General features: G+C 48.7%; 1 protein-coding gene across 1 annotated transcript in view; it reads right to left on the bottom strand.

Annotated features, from left to right (window-relative positions):
• The window catches only part of GGA3 (golgi-associated, gamma adaptin ear containing, ARF binding protein 3), a 14,944-nt gene extending 13,633 nt beyond the window's left edge, over positions 1 to 1,311 (bottom strand). Inside the window, exon 1 of the mRNA XM_010141032.1 lies at positions 1,296 to 1,311. The gene's annotated coding sequence lies outside the window, so the exon portion shown is untranslated. The remainder of the gene's footprint in view (positions 1 to 1,295) is intronic.
• Between the last annotated feature and the right edge of the window lie 1,392 nt (positions 1,312 to 2,703).

The following is a 2,703-nucleotide window of genomic DNA, read 5'->3' on the forward strand; positions in this document are numbered from 1 at the left end:
AAAAAAAAAAGGGAGAAAGAAGTTCCCACATGGTATGTCTGTTGAGGGAAAAGGGGGGGTCCCAGCTGAGCCATCCAAATATCCAGCAAGATTCATTGCTTTCCAAAAAACCAGGTGCCAAATCTCAAGTACTTAGAAACACACTGTTTCCATACTCTAAGTGAGAGTGCACGGTAAAATATTTGAGCTCACACCGGTTCCCTCTGCCTGAGACACTCTCTCTTTCTCTTTGGCTATAGCATTAAACTCCTTAAAGGCCAAACCCTCACACTTGCTACACAGGAGATTATTTTTGTATTCCCTGGGAGCTTTGTAGAAGTAAGAGCTGGAACATCAGGTGTTTAACGTAAGTCATTCAGCACTGACGCTTGGTTTCAGAGTGCAGGCTGATTTGTTAGATGCTTTAGCACTTCTCCTGGGAATCACGAACTGAAATTTATTAGTACACACGGAGTTGTTCTGGCAGGTAATAAATGCCACAGCCTGTACCCGACCAGGAATTCAAATCCTGCACGCTCCAGCTGAGAGACTGATGCTCTGACTGGGCTATTTCGGGCTCCTGAAGGATCCTCCCTCAGGTACCAGGGCCCTGCTTGCTGTACTGATTGCAGAACAGCGAGGCTATCAGCGTCTTTTTTTGATACGAATGCATCTTCTCCGGGTATTTTACTTAACTCTGATGGAGCACTGATTTCACAGTAGGCAAGATTCCTGCTTTAACCTGATTTTCCAGCCAAGATGACCAGACATGATGATTTTTCTTTCTTGAAAGGGAAGAAACCACACACTGGGGATACATATCTACGGCCTGGCATTTAGGAAGCTTTACTCAAGATTTGAATACAATGGAAAGAGATACAGAAAAGAAAATATTACTTAGCCAGATAGCCTGGAGCAGGGGATGAAGGACAGGAAAAAGCCAGCACACATCCCCGTCCTTTCTCAGGTGGAGGGAAGCATAATGAAATCAGCATGCCACATTCCAAGGCGTCAGTTTTTACTGTCATTAAAACATTTCCTTTTACCTTTGCACCGGCACATGAAAACAGCTGTCAAACATCTGCTCTGACACCTTTCAGAGTGCACCTCAGGCCTCCTGCTGTGGCAGCCCTAGGAGGCTCGCTTACTTCTCCCCTCACAGAAGGCCAGTTGTAGAGCAGTTCTGTAAACTGTCCCCGCAGAGGAGCCTGCAGAGGTGAATCCGTGCCCGCTGCCCCCTCCACAAGCAAAAGGCAGCACCCAGGGAGGACTAACTGCAGGATCCCATCTTGCTGGGCTAGCAAAGCTACCAAGACTGGTTTGGGACTCAAGAGATTCAAGGGAGGTTTAGTTTAACACCCAGCTGCTGCAGAGCCAAGCGACCGTCCAAAACATACCCGGCACTTAAACCTTATTACCACACTTGCAGCCACTGAACAACCTGGAAACATCATAAAACCATGGACTTATTACAGTCTAAAGTCTTTTCATGCGAGTCAAATGGCATCGTGCATGGTTTGGTGCTCCAAAGCACCTCTGCTGCTCCGCAGGCCCAGAGGAGAGACAGGCAGCTCCTGGCTGGAGTTAACGCAATTTATTTAATAAATGCTGGAGCACAAGGAAGTAAAGACACTCAGCGAAGGAACTCCTGTGGGTTGCACAGCCTGAAATTAGGAAGAAGATGTTGTACAAACAGGGGAACATAACCAACATTACCATGGCCGGAGTATTGATTTAAAGCTGTTACAAACACCCCCAGAGATTTCTCAGAATGACCTGGATTATTTCACACCCTCAGACTGAGTTCAGACTCATCTCTGGTTTTGCACCAGAAGCTCTCACACAAAGGCAGTGAAGGCTCAGAGGGAGAGAGCGATTACTGACGGGAAGGGATGTTCACCGTGAAGAAACTCCCTATTCCTAACATTCAGGAACTCTCCATGTGAAACCCCAGCTCACAGAAGTTACTAAGCTTGAGCAGCGGCTCTGGAGACGGGTGTGTTTGCCTGACACAACACCACGGTGCACAGACACCTCTTACCAATCTCAGTCCGGCCACAGGAGCACAGTGACATTATCACAGGAGCCGAATCACCTTGCTTCACCTTTTCAGGACATCCCTACATGAAGCTGCACCATGTCGATCAAGGCATAACTTCAAATCCTCTGTTTTAGTGCAGAACACTTAAAACGTGGGCAGGGAGCTCCTCTGCACTGGAGCTTCAACCCCTGTGTGAAAGGATTCACACCTGGAAGGAGAGTTTGGTGCTCTGGAATATCAAAGTCTTGGCTTCTCTCTTGAAACTGCCAACAAAAGCTGTTTTGGCACCAGTTCTATAAAGTTTGCTTTCAGAGCCACTGGTCCACCAGGTCCCGTCCTGACAATCCCATTTCACACTGGCAGCCAAGCGACTCTGAATCAGCAACCTGGGAGCAACAGCCTCAGCACCACCCCAGCCCTGCCACCGTCCCTGCCCTGGCTTTCAGGGGACGCAGAGCTGCTTCACACCTGACCCGATGGCCAGAGCCACTCGCCCTCCTGCGCTCTGCGAGAACCCGAAACGCTAACGAGGCGACGTTCAGACGCGTCATTAGAGATGAAACAAAAGTGCTTATTTTCTCTGTAGAGGAAGGAGGCTGGAACGCAGAGGACCACAGGTCATTAACTGCCTGGTCGTGAACACGCACGTTTTCCTGCGTTTGCGTCTCTACCGAAAGCAGACA

The sequence above is a fragment of the Buceros rhinoceros genome, unplaced genomic scaffold (genome assembly GCF_000710305.1).
Source record: "Buceros rhinoceros silvestris isolate BGI_N320 unplaced genomic scaffold, ASM71030v1 scaffold11538, whole genome shotgun sequence".
Classification (NCBI taxonomy): Eukaryota; Metazoa; Chordata; class Aves; order Bucerotiformes; family Bucerotidae; genus Buceros; species Buceros rhinoceros.